General features: G+C 44.7%; 5 non-coding genes across 5 annotated transcripts; all 5 read right to left on the reverse strand.

Annotated features, from left to right (window-relative positions):
- Positions 1-5,104: 5,104 nt before the first annotated feature.
- LOC130342387 (U2 spliceosomal RNA) lies at positions 5,105-5,295 on the reverse strand. Its single transcript, XR_008882041.1, has one exon. It is a non-coding gene; the product is annotated as a U2 spliceosomal RNA (small nuclear RNA).
- A 2,088-nt stretch (positions 5,296-7,383) lies between these two features.
- Positions 7,384-7,574, reverse strand: LOC130342399 (U2 spliceosomal RNA). The gene has a single exon (XR_008882052.1). It is a non-coding gene; the product is annotated as a U2 spliceosomal RNA (small nuclear RNA).
- Positions 7,575-9,662: 2,088 nt separating this feature from the next.
- On the reverse strand, positions 9,663-9,853 carry LOC130342334 (U2 spliceosomal RNA). Its single transcript, XR_008881998.1, has one exon. It is a non-coding gene; the product is annotated as a U2 spliceosomal RNA (small nuclear RNA).
- Positions 9,854-11,942: 2,089 nt separating this feature from the next.
- LOC130342346 (U2 spliceosomal RNA) lies at positions 11,943-12,133 on the reverse strand. The gene has a single exon (XR_008882008.1). It is a non-coding gene; the product is annotated as a U2 spliceosomal RNA (small nuclear RNA).
- A 7,785-nt stretch (positions 12,134-19,918) lies between these two features.
- On the reverse strand, positions 19,919-20,107 carry LOC130342348 (U2 spliceosomal RNA). Its single transcript, XR_008882010.1, has one exon. It is a non-coding gene; the product is annotated as a U2 spliceosomal RNA (small nuclear RNA).
- Between the last annotated feature and the right edge of the window lie 416 nt (positions 20,108-20,523).

Here is a 20,523-nt window from a genome sequence, read left to right on the forward strand (position 1 = left end):
GTAATCACAATTCAAGAGCGCTATAGGCCTCCAATTTTTAAGATCCCTCTTATCCCCTTTTTTAAACAATAACACAGTCACACTCTCACTCATACTTTTAGATAACTTCCCTCTCCTAAGTACTTCCTTACACACCTCCCATACATAATCCCCTAACATATCCCAAAACACAAGATAAAATTCCACAGGCAAACCATCACTCCCTGCCACCTTTCCTTTCTTCATCCCATTCACAGCATCCTCCACCTCACTCTTCCTCACATCCTCTTCCATAAAGAACCCATCAATTTCATCCAAACGCTTATCCACATATCCCAAACATTCCTCCTCTAGAGTCACGTCCCGCTCCTTCTCCGTGAATAAATCAGAATAAAACTTCCACACTTCCTCTAACACCTCATCCTTACCAAAGACCTCTACCCCATCATTCTTAAAAACACTCATCATCTCAGTTTTTTTACTGAATGCCTTTTTAAAGAAAAATTTGCTACATTTCTCATCCTTCTCTTTCACTTCAACCCTAGCCTGTGCAATAATCTTCCTTCCATTCCTCTCCAGACACTCATTCACACTTCCACGAGCTTCCTCAATCTCCTTCTCAACACTCATCCCCAAACGCCTCAATTCATACAAATACTCTAACCTTCTTTGCCATCTCTCATACTCTTCTCTATCTTTCCTCCCTTTCTCACACCCTTTTTTAATAAAAAACCTTTTAGTCTCTAACTTCACCCACTCCCACCACTCAACCACACTATAAAATGCATCCTTCCTCAACACCCATCCATCAAAACGCTCCCTATATTCTTGTAATACACATTCATTATCCAATAAAGACACATTCAACTTCCAAACACCCTTTCCATACTCACTTACACCACCACCTTTTACCACACACTCAATCCAGGCATGATCCGTGAACGGTAACCTCCTCCGTCTGAAATTAGAAACAGACATTAGTTTTGAGACAAAAATGAAATCAATACGCGAACTTGTATTGTTAGAAAAATATGTATAACCGATAGTACCATCATTATGGGCAACAAAGGAATCCTTTAACCCAAATAAATTTACAATCTCTTTAAGCTGCTTACTAGTACTGTCTAAACCAGACCCACCACCCACCGTAGTACTACTCCTATCCCCCTCTGTTATTATACAATTGAAATCCCCTATAAGGAACACATCATCCCTCCCACTCAAAAAGAAATATAATTTCTCAAACACCTCCCCTCTTTCCTTCCTCCCAGTTGGAGCATAAACATTAATTACTTTATATGTGAAACCCCTGAAAATAAAATGCACTAATAATACCCTACCCGGAACAATATGGACAACTTTTTTAACAACAAACTCATTACTTTTGAACAAAATCCCCACCCCCGAATTACGTTCCATTGAACCAGACCATACCGATTGCCCATAAGGCCAGGAGATATTTGGCTCCCCATCCAAGCAGCACTCCTGGAGACCTAAAACATCAAAAGAATATCCAGAAAGTAAATCAAAAATGGCGGATCTCCTTTCTAAAGATCTAATACTGCGGACATTTAGAGAACCAATTGTTAAACTCATTCAAACATTTGAAGGAAAAAAAGGAAATACAAAATCAAGCATTATCAAAAGGAGGCCTAGCCTTTCCCCGACCTCTACCCTTATTTTTTGCCTCCCCTTCCTTAAACTTAAGAGTCTTTGTCAATTTTTTGACTGAACATTCCTCCAAATAACCTGTGCCCAGGGAGGATAAAGAGGAGTCAGAATCAATCTGACATGACGACCCTCCACCTGCCTCCTCCCTTCCCGGGCTAGGAAAGTCCTCAATCCTTTGACTCTGAGGAGTCGGACAGTCATCCTCCGATTCTTCCACCGGCATCTTTCTCTTCAAGGATTCTTTGTCCACAGTCATCTCCTCTGGGGGATCAGAGGCCTCCGAAACAGATGCCCCCGAAACAGATTCCGCCTTCTCCCCCTCTGCCACCAAAGCATCCGGAACAGACCTAGAAATGGAAGGAAAAACAGGGGCAGACTCTGCTTCACTGGTCAGCACGCTAACCTCTGCATCGCCTGCCCTGGCAGCATTGGAGTCCTCAGGAACTGTCCCACCTCGAAGAGCCATTGCATATGATCGGGGTGCCCCGGACTGGTAAGTGGGGCAACTCCTAGCCAGGTGATCCGAAGAACCACAGAAATGACACTTGCGTTTCTCGGGACAGTCTGCAGTGCGGTGATCAGGCTTGTGGCAGTTCCTGCAAACTTGCCCGGTTGTACAGTTCTCTCTGGTATGACCAAAGCAAAAACAGTCCCGGCAAAAACTTGGCATCCCCGGGTAGTGCAGAAACCCCCTGTTGTTCCCTATCGCAAAGTTCTGCGGGGGGTGACAAAAACCTTCAGCACCACCCTCGGGGGCAGGCCTAAACTCCACCCAAAAACGTCTCATGCCTGTGAAAGTCCCCAGGATGTTATTTTTCCTCTCCGCACCAGAAACAGACACACAATACCTTCTTAGAAAGGTCTGGATCTCCTCATCCCGCACAAAAGGGTTGTACATATGCACTACCACTGGAACTTTCTTAGGCCGAGCCTCGCAGGAAATGAATCGGATCCCTTGTAGGTCAGGGTGAGAAGCATTCTCCTTACTCCGGTAGAGACAGGTACGGAGATCATCCAGGTTGTAGAAGGTCACGTCAAAGAATCCTTGGCTGGGAAAGACCTGGACACAGAAGATGGAAGCATGCGGCATCCTCAGCACTCCCTCCACGACCTTCTGCTGGACATGCAAAATCCCGTAGGCACTCCTCTTTTCCTCCTCGATAAACAGCCGTACTGTATTAGGAGCGTTCGGCGCATTAGCCATCCTCTCCGGCAGACCCGTCCTCCGATGATCACCTTCCCGTTATCCTGGGACTAAGCCCTCTCCCCAATAGCAGCAGGTGGGTGAAGCCCAGGCAATAAACCTGGGCGATCCCACAAGGCCGAGGAGAGGGGTACCCGAATACCTTAGGGCAAGACACTTGATCTTAGCCAAAAGGCCGAGAAGCGATAACCGTGAAAGGGGCGGGCCCAACAAGGTGCCCTTCATGGGCACTATCACTGCTTGCTGTCAGGGAGGCTGCCAGACAATTTTCCATGCACACTCTGGGCTGGGGGGCAGTCAACCACCAGTACACACAGCAGAACCTAAACCCATACCATTATTGCTAAGCAGCAAGACAGGGGCCCATTGCACTCCCACGGGGCCTTTTTAAATGCAATCCATAACCCGGATTTGCCAGGAACCCTTCTTACTCCTCCTACTTGCATGTGACACTGGGCTTAGGATCTGCATAGGAAACACACACACAAGCACACACCTACCTTTGTTGCCTGCAGATGCCTCCTTGGCTGTCCCCAAACGGTATCAAACCAACACCCACGGGAAGCTGTAAGCATAGAGGACATGCCTGCACCCCATTGGACTTACCTGTGTGGGTTAAACCCGGGTTATTTGACAACCTATGGCAGTGATGGTTCTGCTCAGGCAGAGCAGTGCTGATGCTCCTCATAAAGCTGTCGCTGCTGTGAAGGTTCTAGGTGACATCACAAATCCCTATGGTTACATACACAACAAAGCTGGGTTGTTGTTGTTTACACTCTGCAAGGCCTGTGGAAGTGAGTGACATCATAGCACTGTAGTTCTGAGGGTTCTAGATGGATGCAACAATCTCCTGTTGCTTCTATGAAGGCCATAATAGACGACATCACCAAACAGCTCCATAGTCACATACACAGCAAAGGAGAGATGTTGTTTACACCTAGTGATGTCAGTGGTATTGAGTGACATCACAGCACAGTGCTAAGGCTCCTGCAATATCTCAACGGAGAATACGTTTATATATATGTGTGTGTGTGCGCGTATATATATATATATATATATATATATATATATATATATTTCTCCGCCGAAATCACTTTTAAACCCATTTCCACCTTTTTTTCCCTTCTCTTCCTCTTACTTTTTTTTCACGTTTTTTTTACGTTTTTCTCCTTTTCGCCTCTTTTCTGGGCGTATTATTCTTCTTTTTCTTCTTTTTTTTCGTCTAATGCATACCCCATCAGTGCAGCAATGCTTATTCAATACCGCCAGCAGATGGAGACACTGGGGGATAATTTTCTAAGGATTTATACTGATTTTTCCTGTCTGAATTTGTCGCACAGAAAGTTGCAGGCCAAATATGTGTGACATTTCTGCGACTTTAGCTTCTAGAGCATTTTTACAACATTATACATAGGTGCTGAATACATAAAAAGCGACTGTTCAGCGACAGACAAGTCGCATCGGCTGAAAGTAGGCCAGAATGTCAGTCCATGTTGGAGCAGGTTTAGATACAGTCTAAAGTATAGATCTCAAAGTCTGTGCACAGAATTTAGCAAGGGCCTCGCACCTTCTGATGCATCAGGTAGGTGCACAATAGCATAGCCTAACCCTCTGTACTTTGGTCTATATTGATGCGGGACATAGACAGCCAGCTGATGACCAATCCATTAGTGCAATGGATGGCTGGAAGCATTTGTCTTTGCCTTTGCAATACCACAGAAGCAATGCATGGTCAATGTACAGCAATGACACACCTGTGTGAACAGCCAGGAGACCCCCCCCCCCCCATGTTATGTTACATAGTTACATAGTTAGTACGGTCGAAAAAAGACATATGTCCATCAAGTTCAACCAGGGAATTAAGGGGTAGGGGTGTGGCGCGATATTGGGGAAGGGATGAGATTTTATATTTCTTCATAAGCATTAATCTTATTTTGTCAATTAGGAACATTCAGCACCCACCCGCTATCAAGGCAGCTGCCTATCATGTCATGCCCTACCTGCACAGGTGTGCTGGCTACTCAAATGATCCAATTAAGGAGGCCATTTAGTCAGCAGCAGCAGAAGTCCTGTGCCTGGACGCTCCAACAGCGGCCAGACACAAGCAGAAGCAGAAGCAGCAGAAGCAGCAGCAGCACCACCTTTTGTTTTTTGGCTGCAGCAGCAGCAAGGCCCACAGGGCTGGCTAGCTGGCTAGCCAGCAAGCAGGTAGCAATGAAAGTAGGAATCTTTCTTTTTAACCCTGTAAGGGGGTGGTGCACTGTACCCGAAGATACTGCCATATCGGGTCAATGCATAGGGCGACGGAAGCAAGCTTCGAAATCGGCCCCCGTTCTCAAAAATCCATTTAATATATGGTCCCCAGATAGGGGACGTATCAGATATTAAACTGATAAGAACAGATACTACACTTGATCTTAGCCAAAAGGCCGAGAAGCGATAACCGTGAAAGGGGCGGGCCCAACAAGGTGCCCTTCATGGGCACTATCACTGCTTGCTGTCAGGGAGGCTGCCAGACAATTTTCCATGCACACTCTGGGCTGGGGGGCAGTCAACCACCAGTACACACAGCAGAACCTAAACCCATACCATTATTGCTAAGCAGCAAGACAGGGGCCCATTGCACTCCCACGGGGCCTTTTTAAATGCAATCCATAACCCGGATTTGCCAGGAACCCTTCTTACTCCTCCTACTTGCATGTGACACTGGGCTTAGGATCTGCATAGGAAACACACACACAAGCACACACCTACCTTTGTTGCCTGCAGATGCCTCCTTGGCTGTCCCCAAACGGTATCAAACCAACACCCACGGGAAGCTGTAAGCATAGAGGACATGCCTGCACCCCATTGGACTTACCTGTGTGGGTTAAACCCGGGTTATTTGACAACCTATGGCGGTGATGGTTCTGCTCAGGCAGAGCAGTGCTGATGCTCCTCATAAAGCTGTCGCTGCTGTGAAGGTTCTAGGTGACATCACAAATCCCTATGGTTACATACACAACAAAGCTGGGTTGTTGTTGTTTACACTCTGCAAGGCCTGTGGAAGTGAGTGACATCATAGCACTGTAGTTCTGAGGGTTCTAGATGGATGCAACAATCTCCTGTTGCTTCTATGAAGGCCATAATAGACGACATCACCAAACAGCTCCATAGTCACATACACAGCAAAGGAGAGATGTTGTTTACACCTAGTGATGTCAGTGGTATTGAGTGACATCACAGCACAGTGCTAAGGCTCCTGGGCCTGGACACAGCAGCGGCTGCAATATCTCAACGGAGAATACGTTTATATATATGTGTGTGTGTGCGCGTATATATATATATATATATATATATATATATATATATATATTTCTCCGCCGAAATCACTTTTAAACCCATTTCCACCTTTTTTTCCCTTCTCTTCCTCTTACTTTTTTTTCACGTTTTTTTACGTTTTTCTCCTTTTCGCCTCTTTTCTGGGCGTATTATTCTTCTTTTTCTTCTTTTTTTTCGTCTAATGCATACCCCATCAGTGCAGCAATGCTTATTCAATACCGCCAGCAGATGGAGACACTGGGGGATAATTTTCTAAGGATTTATACTGATTTTTCCTGTCTGAATTTGTCGCACAGAAAGTTGCAGGCCAAATATGTGTGACATTTCTGCGACTTTAGCTTCTAGAGCATTTTTACAACATTATACATAGGTGCTGAATACATAAAAAGCGACTGTTCAGCGACAGACAAGTCGCATCGGCTGAAAGTAGGCCAGAATGTCAGTCCATGTTGGAGCAGGTTTAGATACAGTCTAAAGTATAGATCTCAAAGTCTGTGCACAGAATTTAGCAAGGGCCTCGCACCTTCTGATGCATCAGGTAGGTGCACAATAGCATAGCCTAACCCTCTGTACTTTGGTCTATATTGATGCGGGACATAGACAGCCAGCTGATGACCAATCCATTAGTGCAATGGATGGCTGGAAGCATTTGTCTTTGCCTTTGCAATACCACAGAAGCAATGCATGGTCAATGTACAGCAATGACACACCTGTGTGAACAGCCAGGAGGACCCCCCCCCCCCCCATGTTATGTTACATAGTTACATAGTTAGTACGGTCGAAAAAAGACATATGTCCATCAAGTTCAACCAGGGAATTAAGGGGTAGGGGTGTGGCGCGATATTGGGGAAGGGATGAGATTTTATATTTCTTCATAAGCATTAATCTTATTTTGTCAATTAGGAACATTCAGCACCCACCCGCTATCAAGGCAGCTGCCTATCATGTCATGCCCTACCTGCACAGGTGTGCTGGCTACTCAAATGATCCAATTAAGGAGGCCATTTAGTCAGCAGCAGCAGAAGTCCTGTGCCTGGACGCTCCAACAGCGGCCAGACACAAGCAGAAGCAGAAGCAGCAGAAGCAGCAGCAGCACCACCTTTTGTTTTTTGGCTGCAGCAGCAGCAAGGCCCACAGGGCTGGCTAGCTGGCTAGCCAGCAAGCAGGTAGCAATGAAAGTAGGAATCTTTCTTTTTAACCCTGTAAGGGGGTGGTGCACTGTACCCGAAGATACTGCCATATCGGGTCAATGCATAGGGCGACGGAAGCAAGCTTCGAAATCGGCCCCCGTTCTCAAAAATCCATTTAATATATGGTCCCCAGATAGGGGACGTATCAGATATTAAACTGATAAGAACAGATACTACACTTGATCTTAGCCAAAAGGCCGAGAAGCGATAACCGTGAAAGGGGCGGGCCCAACAAGGTGCCCTTCATGGGCACTATCACTGCTTGCTGTCAGGGAGGCTGCCAGACAATTTTCCATGCACACTCTGGGCTGGGGGGCAGTCAACCACCAGTACACACAGCAGAACCTAAACCCATAACATTATTGCTAAGCAGCAAGACAGGGGCCCATTGCACTCCCACGGGGCCTTTTTAAATGCAATCCATAACCCGGATTTGCCAGGAACCCTTCTTACTCCTCCTACTTGCATGTGACACTGGGCTTAGGATCTGCATAGGAAACACACACACAAGCACACACCTACCTTTGTTGCCTGCAGATGCCTCCTTGGCTGTCCCCAAACGGTATCAAACCAACACCCACGGGAAGCTGTAAGCATAGAGGACATGCCTGCACCCCATTGGACTTACCTGTGTGGGTTAAACCCGGGTTATTTGACAACCTATGGCGGTGATGGTTCTGCTCAGGCAGAGCAGTGCTGATGCTCCTCATAAAGCTGTCGCTGCTGTGAAGGTTCTAGGTGACATCACAAATCCCTATGGTTACATACACAACAAAGCTGGGTTGTTGTTGTTTACACTCTGCAAGGCCTGTGGAAGTGAGTGACATCATAGCACTGTAGTTCTGAGGGTTCTAGATGGATGCAACAATCTCCTGTTGCTTCTATGAAGGCGATAATAGACGACATCACCAAACAGCTCCATAGTCACATACACAGCAAAGGAGAGATGTTGTTTACACCTAGTGATGTCAGTGGTATTGAGTGACATCACAGCACAGTGCTAAGGCTCCTGGGCCTGGACACAGCAGCGGCTGCAATATCTCAACGGAGAATACGTTTATATATATGTGTGTGTGTGCGCGTATATATATATATATATATATATATATATATATATATATATATTTCTCCGCCGAAATCACTTTTAAACCCATTTCCACCTTTTTTTCCCTTCTCTTCCTCTTACTTTTTTTTCACGTTTTTTTACGTTTTTCTCCTTTTCGCCTCTTTTCTGGGCGTATTATTCTTCTTTTTCTTCTTTTTTTTCGTCTAATGCATACCCCATCAGTGCAGCAATGCTTATTCAATACCGCCAGCAGATGGAGACACTGGGGGATAATTTTCTAAGGATTTATACTGATTTTTCCTGTCTGAATTTGTCGCACAGAAAGTTGCAGGCCAAATATGTGTGACATTTCTGCGACTTTAGCTTCTAGAGCATTTTTACAACATTATACATAGGTGCTGAATACATAAAAAGCGACTGTTCAGCGACAGACAAGTCGCATCGGCTGAAAGTAGGCCAGAATGTCAGTCCATGTTGGAGCAGGTTTAGATACAGTCTAAAGTATAGATCTCAAAGTCTGTGCACAGAATTTAGCAAGGGCCTCGCACCTTCTGATGCATCAGGTAGGTGCACAATAGCATAGCCTAACCCTCTGTACTTTGGTCTATATTGATGCGGGACATAGACAGCCAGCTGATGACCAATCCATTAGTGCAATGGATGGCTGGAAGCATTTGTCTTTGCCTTTGCAATACCACAGAAGCAATGCATGGTCAATGTACAGCAATGACACACCTGTGTGAACAGCCAGGAGACCCCCCCCCCCCCATGTTATGTTACATAGTTACATAGTTAGTACGGTCGAAAAAAGACATATGTCCATCAAGTTCAACCAGGGAATTAAGGGGTAGGGGTGTGGCGCGATATTGGGGAAGGGATGAGATTTTATATTTCTTCATAAGCATTAATCTTATTTTGTCAATTAGGAACATTCAGCACCCACCCGCTATCAAGGCAGCTGCCTATCATGTCATGCCCTACCTGCACAGGTGTGCTGGCTACTCAAATGATCCAATTAAGGAGGCCATTTAGTCAGCAGCAGCAGAAGTCCTGTGCCTGGACGCTCCAACAGCGGCCAGACACAAGCAGAAGCAGAAGCAGCAGAAGCAGCAGCAGCACCACCTTTTGTTTTTTGGCTGCAGCAGCAGCAAGGCCCACAGGGCTGGCTAGCTGGCTAGCCAGCAAGCAGGTAGCAATGAAAGTAGGAATCTTTCTTTTTAACCCTGTAAGGGGGTGGTGCACTGTACCCGAAGATACTGCCATATCGGGTCAATGCATAGGGCGACGGAAGCAAGCTTCGAAATCGGCCCCCGTTCTCAAAAATCCATTTAATATATGGTCCCCAGATAGGGGACGTATCAGATATTAAACTGATAAGAACAGATACTACACTTGATCTTAGCCAAAAGGCCGAGAAGCGATAACCGTGAAAGGGGCGGGCCCAACAAGGTGCCCTTCATGGGCACTATCACTGCTTGCTGTCAGGGAGGCTGCCAGACAATTTTCCATGCACACTCTGGGCTGGGGGGCAGTCAACCACCAGTACACACAGCAGAACCTAAACCCATACCATTATTGCTAAGCAGCAAGACAGGGGCCCATTGCACTCCCACGGGGCCTTTTTAAATGCAATCCATAACCCGGATTTGCCAGGAACCCTTCTTACTCCTCCTACTTGCATGTGACACTGGGCTTAGGATCTGCATAGGAAACACACACACAAGCACACACCTACCTTTGTTGCCTGCAGATGCCTCCTTGGCTGTCCCCAAACGGTATCAAACCAACACCCACGGGAAGCTGTAAGCATAGAGGACATGCCTGCACCCCATTGGACTTACCTGTGTGGGTTAAACCCGGGTTATTTGACAACCTATGGCAGTGATGGTTCTGCTCAGGCAGAGCAGTGCTGATGCTCCTCATAAAGCTGTCGCTGCTGTGAAGGTTCTAGGTGACATCACAAATCCCTATGGTTACATACACAACAAAGCTGGGTTGTTGTTGTTTACACTCTGCAAGGCCTGTGGAAGTGAGTGACATCATAGCACTGTAGTTCTGAGGGTTCTAGATGGATGCAACAATCTCCTGTTGCTTCTATGAAGGCCATAATAGACGACATCACCAAACAGCTCCATAGTCACATACACAGCAAAGGAGAGATGTTGTTTACACCTAGTGATGTCAGTGGTATTGAGTGACATCACAGCACAGTGCTAAGGCTCCTGGTCCTGGACACAGCAGCGGCTGCAATATCTCAACGGAGAATACGTTTATATATATGTGTGTGTGTGCGCGTATATATATATATATATATATATATATATATATATATATATATTTCTCCGCCGAAATCACTTTTAAACCCATTTCCACCTTTTTTTCCCTTCTCTTCCTCTTACTTTTTTTTCACGTTTTTTTACGTTTTTCTCCTTTTCGCCTCTTTTCTGGGCGTATTATTCTTCTTTTTCTTCTTTTTTTTCGTCTAATGCATACCCCATCAGTGCAGCAATGCTTATTCAATACCGCCAGCAGATGGAGACACTGGGGGATAATTTTCTAAGGATTTATACTGATTTTTCCTGTCTGAATTTGTCGCACAGAAAGTTGCAGGCCAAATATGTGTGACATTTCTGCGACTTTAGCTTCTAGAGCATTTTTACAACATTATACATAGGTGCTGAATACATAAAAAGCGACTGTTCAGCGACAGACAAGTCGCATCGGCTGAAAGTAGGCCAGAATGTCAGTCCATGTTGGAGCAGGTTTAGATACAGTCTAAAGTATAGATCTCAAGGTCTGTGCACAGAATTTAGCAAGGGCCTCGCACCTTCTGATGCATCAGGTAGGTGCACAATAGCATAGCCTAACCCTCTGTACTTTGGTCTATATTGATGCGGGACATAGACAGCCAGCTGATGACCAATCCATTAGTGCAATGGATGGCTGGAAGCATTTGTCTTTGCCTTTGCAATACCACAGAAGCAATGCATGGTCAATGTACAGCAATGACACACCTGTGTGAACAGCCAGGAGACCCCCCCCCCCCCCATGTTATGTTACATAGTTACATAGTTAGTACGGTCGAAAAAAGACATATGTCCATCAAGTTCAACCAGGGAATTAAGGGGTAGGGGTGTGGCGCGATATTGGGGAAGGGATGAGATTTTATATTTCTTCATAAGCATTAATCTTATTTTGTCAATTAGGAACATTCAGCACCCACCCGCTATCAAGGCAGCTGCCTATCATGTCATGCCCTACCTGCACAGGTGTGCTGGCTACTCAAATGATCCAATTAAGGAGGCCATTTAGTCAGCAGCAGCAGAAGTCCTGTGCCTGGACGCTCCAACAGCGGCCAGACACAAGCAGAAGCAGAAGCAGCAGAAGCAGCAGCAGCACCACCTTTTGTTTTTTGGCTGCAGCAGCAGCAAGGCCCACAGGGCTGGCTAGCTGGCTAGCCAGCAAGCAGGTAGCAATGAAAGTAGGAATCTTTCTTTTTAACCCTGTAAGGGGGTGGTGCACTGTACCCGAAGATACTGCCATATCGGGTCAATGCATAGGGCGACGGAAGCAAGCTTCGAAATCGGCCCCCGTTCTCAAAAATCCATTTAATATATGGTCCCCAGATAGGGGACGTATCAGATATTAAACTGATAAGAACAGATACTACACTTGATCTTAGCCAAAAGGCCGAGAAGCGATAACCGTGAAAGGGGCGGGCCCAACAAGGTGCCCTTCATGGGCACTATCACTGCTTGCTGTCAGGGAGGCTGCCAGACAATTTTCCATGCACACTCTGGGCTGGGGGGCAGTCAACCACCAGTACACACAGCAGAACCTAAACCCATACCATTATTGCTAAGCAGCAAGACAGGGGCCCATTGCACTCCCACGGGGCCTTTTTAAATGCAATCCATAACCCGGATTTGCCAGGAACCCTTCTTACTCCTCCTACTTGCATGTGACACTGGGCTTAGGATCTGCATAGGAAACACACACACAAGCACACACCTACCTTTGTTGCCTGCAGATGCCTCCTTGGCTGTCCCCAAACGGTATCAAACCAACACCCACGGGAAGCTGTAAGCATAGAGGACATGCCTGCACCCCATTGGACTTACCTGTGTGGGTTAAACCCGGGTTATTTGACAACCTATGGCGGTGATGGTTCTGCTCAGGCAGAGCAGTGCTGATGCTCCTCATAAAGCTGTCGCTGCTGTGAAGGTTCTAGGTGACATCACAAATCCCTATGGTTACATACACAACAAAGCTGGGTTGTTGTTGTTTACACTCTGCAAGGCCTGTGGAAGTGAGTGACATCATAGCACTGTAGTTCTGAGGGTTCTAGATGGATGCAACAATTGAAGATTTTCCTAGTTTTATGACGGAAAATATAGATTTTATTGACGACAGGAGGCGAGTAATATATGCATATCTTTCTCTTTACTAACTCTCAGCAGCGAAAGGGTTAATGCATTACAAAAGCAAAAAACTTGTATGTGCACCCAAACATGAATGAACATAGTGCACCAATCAGAGATAACCCTAGTGCATAAAACGTCTGTAACTTAGATAATCTTCCTTCTTTCTCGATGCCATCTTGGAGGATAATGCTGAAGAGTCTCAAATCTTAGAAGTAACGTAGAAGAATCAGGAACAACTGGAAACCATCAAAGTGATGCATAGCTTCTGATACTGGATCTGGAAACTGTAGGACCGAAGACAATAAAATCTTGGGAGGATCTCTGGAGGAGGTCTTCCAATGAAGAAGTCTCAATAAGCTGAAAGAATAAAAGAATGGTGTATAACATAGGGCATGGGAAAGGGAGGGATATTACTCGCCTCCTGTCGTCAATAAAATCTATATTTTCCGTCATAAAACTAGGAAAATCTTCAATTTTATCGCGACAGGAGGCTCCTAATATATGCAAGTTTAAAGCTAATATTGAGACACAATGTTTTTATAATACAGACATAGATACATGAGATTCTGGTCTAAAGTAAAAGGATTTAAAAGTTGATTCTGAGGACCAATCAGCAGCTTTAAGGACATCGGACAGAGAGCCACCTGATTGAATGGTTTTAGTGGACATGGCACTTCTTAAGGAGTGGGCACCAAATAAAGAGATATTAATACCCGCCAAGGACATAGTATGTTTGACCCACCTGGCTAGCGTTGTAGAGGACACGGGAAGATGGGGTTTACAAAAAGAGATGAGAAGTTGTGTAGAATTATGAGGTCTGAGAGATGAAGTTTTAGACTCGTAAGATTTAAGACATCTGACGACACATAATTTAGGGTGTTGTGAAAAGGAAGGATAAAAAACAGATTGTAAATTAGTTTTAGTTCTACGGAAAATAGAGAATTGGACACCTTGAGGAGTAAAAGTTCTATGAGAAATATCAAGAGCTCTGACGTCCGAAACTCTTTTAATAGAGATTAAACAAAGAAGGACTGTTAACTTGTAGGACAGTAATTTTAGAGGAAGAAGATCGTTATCTTCCCAGGAAGAAAAGAGGTTGAGAATGAGAGATACATCCCAAGTAGATTGATATTTGGGAAGAGGAGGTCTTTTAAATCGAATCCCTCTAAGAAGTCTGCACACTAAAGGGTGTTTACCGACAGGAATTAACTCAATAAGTTCGTGTTCCGAGGAGATGGCTGATCTGTATAAATTGATAGTTCTATAGGCTTTACCCGTATCGAAGGCCTCAGATAGATAATTTAGGATATGTGAGATAGGGGCAGAAAAGGGATCCAGGTTTCGTTGAGAGCACCAACGAACCCAAAGTCCCCAGGCCGATCTGTAAGCCTTCTTGGTGCCTGGAGCCCAGGCTGCTGACAAGATGTCTCTAGTAGAACTTGAAATTTGGAGGTCAAGGTTTGTTGACCTGAAATGGGGCACGCCAGTAGAGGAAGTCCTCCGGAAAGAATAAGAGGATGGGGATTCCCTGATGGGTCTAGAAGCAGATGATGAAGGTCTGGGAGAAGAATGGGAAAATCTATCAGAAGACTCAGGATTTGCGGAAACCAGACTTGGGATGGCCACCACGGGGTTATCAGAACTAGAGTTGCTTGTTGAAGGACAGTTTGTGATAGGACTCTCGGAATCATCACAAAAGGAGGGAAAGCGTAAAGGGTTTCTGATGGCCAAGTTTGAAGAAACGCGTCTATCCCTAGAGCTTCCGGGTCTGGGCGCCAACTGAAAAATAGAGGGAGCTGGCGATTTAAGCGAGATGCAAATAGGTCCATGTATAGTGGACCCCAATGAGAATTGATTATAGAGAAAATGGTTGGATCCAATCTCCAGTCGCTGTGATCGGTTAGGAAACGGGAGTTCCAATCCGCCACATTGTTGGAAAGGCCAGGTAAGTATTCCGCTTTTAGGATTATATCGTTGTCGAAACAATAATTCCAAATATTGGAGGTTATATCTGACAAAATTTTGGAGGTTGTTCCTCCCAGTTTGTTGATATATTGTACTGCTGATATATTGTCCATACGAAGTAATATGCAGCAGTGCGATCTGAACTTTGCAAAGCTCTTGATGGCGAAGAAACCTGCTAATAGTTCCAGGCAATTGATGTGAAGAGAACTCTCTTCTTCTGACCACTTTCCTCCCGTCGAAAGATGACCATGACGGGCACCCCAGCCCAAGAGGCTGGCGTCTGATTCTATGATCAGATCTGGTTTGCAGCTGAAAATGGTTTTCCCATTCCATAGCTGAACATGATGGAGCCACCATGATAGCTCCTCTACGGCTTCTGAGGAAAGGGGAACATAATCCGAATAACAAAGTCCCTCTCTGAGATGTTGAATCTTGAGGCGTTGAAGAGCCCTGTAATGTAGCGGGGCTGGAAAAATAGCCTGGATGGAGGCTGATAGAAGACCCACTATGCGAGCAATAGTTCTCAAAGAGGTCATCCGTTTGTTCAATATAGAACGTATCTCTTTCCGGATCAGTTGAAGTTTTCTCAGAGGTAGACTGAGAGTAGTCAATTGGGTGTTTATCAGAAAACCTAAAAATTCGACTTCCCTTGAAGGGGTCAGTATCGATTTTTTCGAATTGATGGTGAACCCTAAGCTGATTAGAAGAGATAATGTCCATTGAAGATGACATTGGATCAGATCTTGAGACTGAGCCATAATAAGGATGTCGTCTAGGTAAATGATTAGACGAACGCCACGACTCCTTAAGAGTGCTACAATTGGTTTTAAAAGTTTGGTGAAACACCAAGGGGCTGAAGAAAGACCAAAAGGTAGGCAAGTGAACTGCCATTTCCGGTTTTTCCAAAGAAACTGAAGGTAAGGTTGATGTGAAGAATGGATGGGGACCGTGAGATAGGCATCTTTCAGGTCCACTTTGACGAGCCAATCGTCCTGGAGAAGCAGATCTCTTAGAAGATGGATACCTTCCATCTTGAAGTGACGGTATACTAGGAAATCGTTCAGTTGGCGAAGGTTGATGACAGGCCTGTGACCTCCATCTTTTTTCTTCACCAGGAAGATATTGCTGATGAAACCTGGAGCATGTGGAGGAACTTGAATAATGGCCCCCTTGGAAGAGAGATCTTGTATCTCTTGATCTATCAAAGATTCGTCTAGAAGAGAAAAATGAATCGGAAGAGGGAAAGAGGTTTGAAGAGGAGGAGAAATGAACTCTATCATGTAACCTGATACCGTGTTGAGGATCCATAAATCTGATGTTATGGATGCCCAAGCTTGGGAAAAATGTTGGAGTCTTCCTCCTAGAGGAAGAAGGGAAGAAAAAAGAGGAGGAGGACTTACCAGTGGAGGATCCGGATTTGGGAAAACCTCGGGTTCCTCTAGCTCTCCATGGTCTTGCTCTAGTAGGGAAGAACTGCGTTGGCTGGTAAGTGGAAGGGTATTGGGATCTCTCCTGTTGAAAGGAGCCTCTGGATGTACCTCTGGATGAGGCAGAACGGCTGGAAAAACGGCTCCGTCCTTTTCCAGCCCGTCCAAAAACTCTCCCAGGAAAAACTTTCCGGAGCGAGTTTTGAGCTTTATCAAGGGATGTAAATATCCCTACAAATTTACTGATTTCCTTCAAAAAACTGTCTCCAAACAAGAGACCATCTGTAGAGGGCTCAAATTCTGCTGAAGCTAAGTTAGTAAGTTGTGGATCTAACTTCATTAAAATGGTTCTTCGCCTTTCAGCGGTCATGGCAGCATTAACATTGCCAAAGACACAAATTGCCCGTTGGGCCCATCCTCGTATGTCAGAGGTATTCATAGGTTGACCCGAGACCATAGAGTCTTCGGAAATTTCTAAAATTTTTGTTAGAGGTCCAAGCAGATCTAACAGCTTATCTTGTACACTCTTAAGGGAGCGGTCTAATCCCTTTTTGGGATTTTTCCCTGTTTTTAACAGATATTTAATAAGGACAGGGTCTAATTCAGGGGTCATAGTGGATTTACTAGGAAGGCTAGGTCTCGGGCATTCAGCACGGAGTTTATTCCGTGAAGGTTTATCTAGAGCCTTTTTGACCCTAGTATCCAAATATTTGGCTATAATAGGGTTGGGATACCACTCAGATGATCTGGGATGTATGATACATTCAGGTTCAAAAAATGGGTTGCCCTGACTGTCTAGAACCTGGTTGGATCCTGAATTTTCAGTAGTAGGTTGTTCTACAGGGACTTCAGGAATTTCACCCTCTTCAAAACTGTCACCGTCACTATCATTAATAGATATTGCGGCATCTGACATGTCCTCTGAATCAGAGGAGGATGATAAGTTGTAGGAATCCGGTTTTGCCCGTTTTTGGGCTTTCTTAGTCCGAATATTTTTTACTTCCTCATGGACAGAGGGTCTGGTCTGCTCAGAAGAAGCAGAAAATTCAGGGCCACTAGGTTCACGTGGCATTTTATGTTTACCATGTCTTGACCTTTCATGAGAATGCTTAGTGGAGCGGGTTTTGCGGTCGTCTATAGAAAAACGCTGTTTTTTAGCGCATTTACCGGTTCCTTTATGTCCTCTGGCTAATATGGAGGTAGACTCCTCCGCCGACCAAAATATGTCGGATGGGGTAGAAGGCAAATTAGGTTTATCATGGGACATAGCCATGGAGATGGACTTCGATATGGACTCAGTGAGAGAGGACATAGCTATTTTCATAGCGTTATGAACTGACTTGGCTACTGAAATATCCACTAAGGATTGAATATTATCAGGGTCTCTGTTAGCCTGGTCAATGGAGGCAGAGGTATTATCTTGAGGTAAAGATTTGGTATTCTCCATATTGAGTGGCAAAACGTCTTTCCACCTCAGGAGAGGGTATGCCAAATGAGGGTATTTATATATTAATGTGAATAATTATAGTTAAGATATTCCTACCAGGAGAATACTACTAAAGTACTTAAATTCAGTTGGTGGTACAGGTAATAAGCGAGTACGAATTTAAGCAGAAGTAGAGACGCTACTGAACACACTGAACGCTGTGACAGGAATGACTGAAAGTAATATCGCGCCGGCGCGCTGCGAAAATTGTGAGGAGAGCCGAAATCTCGCGAGAAGCGAGACTACAGCGCAGCCAGCGTACTAATGCCGGAGATGCGAAACGGTGAGGAGAACCGGAGCGGAGACAGTTGAAGGTGAACAAAGTGACAGTGAAGTATAAAAAGACGGGCGGGGGGGGGTGGGGTGGAGGGGGGAAGGTGGGGGGTTGTCCGTGAAGCGGGGGGAGAAAGTAATGGAAATTATATATGTACTATATATATATGTATAAACCGGGAGTATAATATCAAATATAAATGAATATGTGGTAATAAGTAAATCAAGGAGCAATAATAATATAATGAAATACAATATATAATATATACTTATCTTGCTGAGAGCAGCGAGAAAGAAGGAAGATTATCTAAGTTACAGACGTTTTATGCACTAGGGTTATCTCTGATTGGTGCACTATGTTCATTCATGTTTGGGTGCACATACAAGTTTTTTGCTTTTGTAATGCATTAACCCTTTCGCTGCTGAGAGTTAGTAAAGAGAAAGATATGCATATATTAGGAGCCTCCTGTCGCGATAAAATCTCCTGTTGCTTCTATGAAGGCCATAATAGACGACATCACCAAACAGCTCCATAGTCACATACACAGCAAAGGAGAGATGTTGTTTACACCTAGTGATGTCAGTGGTATTGAGTGACATCACAGCACAGTGCTAAGGCTCCTGGGCCTGGACACAGCAGCGGCTGCAATATCTCAACGGAGAATACGTTTATATATATGTGTGTGTGTGCGCGTATATATATATATATATATATATATATATATATATATATATATTTCTCCGCCGAAATCACTTTTAAACCCATTTCCACCTTTTTTTCCCTTCTCTTCCTCTTACTTTTTTTTCACGTTTTTTTACGTTTTTCTCCTTTTCGCCTCTTTTCTGGGCGTATTATTCTTCTTTTTCTTCTTTTTTTTCGTCTAATGCATACCCCATCAGTGCAGCAATGCTTATTCAATACCGCCAGCAGATGGAGACACTGGGGGATAATTTTCTAAGGATTTATACTGATTTTTCCTGTCTGAATTTGTCGCACAGAAAGTTGCAGGCCAAATATGTGTGACATTTCTGCGACTTTAGCTTCTAGAGCATTTTTACAACATTATACATAGGTGCTGAATACATAAAAAGCGACTGTTCAGCGACAGACAAGTCGCATCGGCTGAAAGTAGGCCAGAATGTCAGTCCATGTTGGAGCAGGTTTAGATACAGTCTAAAGTATAGATCTCAAAGTCTGTGCACAGAATTTAGCAAGGGCCTCGCACCTTCTGATGCATCAGGTAGGTGCACAATAGCATAGCCTAACCCTCTGTACTTTGGTCTATATTGATGCGGGACATAGACAGCCAGCTGATGACCAATCCATTAGTGCAATGGATGGCTGGAAGCATTTGTCTTTGCCTTTGCAATACCACAGAAGCAATGCATGGTCAATGTACAGCAATGACACACCTGTGTGAACAGCCAGGAGACCCCCCCCCCCCCCCCATGTTATGTTACATAGTTACATAGTTAGTACGGTCGAAAAAAGACATATGTCCATCAAGTTCAACCAGGGAATTAAGGGGTAGGGGTGTGGCGCGATATTGGGGAAGGGATGAGATTTTATATTTCTTCATAAGCATTAATCTTATTTTGTCAATTAGGAACATTCAGCACCCACCCGCTATCAAGGCAGCTGCCTATCATGTCATGCCCTACCTGCACAGGTGTGCTGGCTACTCAAATGATCCAATTAAGGAGGCCATTTAGTCAGCAGCAGCAGAAGTCCTGTGCCTGGACGCTCCAACAGCGGCCAGACACAAGCAGAAGCAGAAGCAGCAGAAGCAGCAGCAGCACCACCTTTTGTTTTTTGGCTGCAGCAGCAGCAAGGCCCACAGGGCTGGCTAGCTGGCTAGCCAGCAAGCAGGTAGCAATGAAAGTAGGAATCTTTCTTTTTAACCCTGTAAGGGGGTGGTGCACTGTACCCGAAGATACTGCCATATCGGGTCAATGCATAGGGCGACGGAAGCAAGCTTCGAAATCGGCCCCCGTTCTCAAAAATCCATTTAATATATGGTCCCCAGATAGGGGACGTATCAGATATTAAACTGATAAGAACAGATTTTTTTTTTTTTAAGTTAGCCCTCAGAAACTCAATCAGAGTTCCAAGATCTTATTTGAACTCGATTGTTGCTCATCATCAGGTAACCCATTTTTTTATTTCTTCTTAACACTAATGACCACAAAATAAAATCAATAAAAAAGATTTAACCAGAAAAAAAAAACACACATTTACAATAACAAACAAACATTGCTTTCACCAGTAATTAATCAGAGAGACATTCCATTTCTCCAGGCATATACCATTAGGAAATCTATCATTCCACGGTTTATCGTTCCTCTTATCATCTGTCTTTTTACCGGAAGTCCCAACCAAGATGGAACTTTATAAGTGTCCAAAAATCTGTCCATATCAGCTTGAAATGAAAAATACACTTTGTCTCTAGCTTCCTCGTACCGATTTTCATATTTCGACCTTAGTTCCATTAAATCCATATCAAATGGTCTTCTTTC

The sequence above is a fragment of the Hyla sarda genome, unplaced genomic scaffold, assembly GCF_029499605.1.
Source record: "Hyla sarda isolate aHylSar1 unplaced genomic scaffold, aHylSar1.hap1 scaffold_649, whole genome shotgun sequence".
In the NCBI taxonomy this organism is placed as follows: domain Eukaryota; kingdom Metazoa; phylum Chordata; class Amphibia; order Anura; family Hylidae; genus Hyla; species Hyla sarda.